Here is a 350-nt window from a genome sequence, read left to right as displayed (position 1 = left end):
AAAAAATGACAAAGTTGCAAATTGTAACTTAAAATGAAGTTCTTGATGTTCCTACAAGAAGAAAAAAATTGATGCTTACAAAAATTTTTCTTCTACGTTTCAAAAGTCCATCTTTCCAGGATTCGAAAATTTGATTTTCTTCTTTCAGAAATGAAAACTTCTCGAAACAGCTACAAAATAATAAAAATAAAATAAAATCAAAAAAAAAGAATAAAGTTGCTTCTTTAGAAAGTAGAAGAAACTTTTGAAAATTTTGGTAAAAAATAAAAATTGATTGTAAAGCTGAAGGATCTAAGGGAGGCTGAGATGACAACGTCCCGGCTTTTCTTTTCTCTCGGAACTTCTTGGAA

The sequence above is a fragment of the Lithobates pipiens genome, unplaced genomic scaffold, assembly GCF_037356315.1.
Source record: "Lithobates pipiens isolate NorthernLeopardFrog02 unplaced genomic scaffold, aLitPip1_a1.2 Scaffold_30, whole genome shotgun sequence".
Classification (NCBI taxonomy): domain Eukaryota; kingdom Metazoa; phylum Chordata; class Amphibia; order Anura; family Ranidae; genus Lithobates; species Lithobates pipiens.
This window is presented reverse-complemented; position numbering follows the sequence as displayed.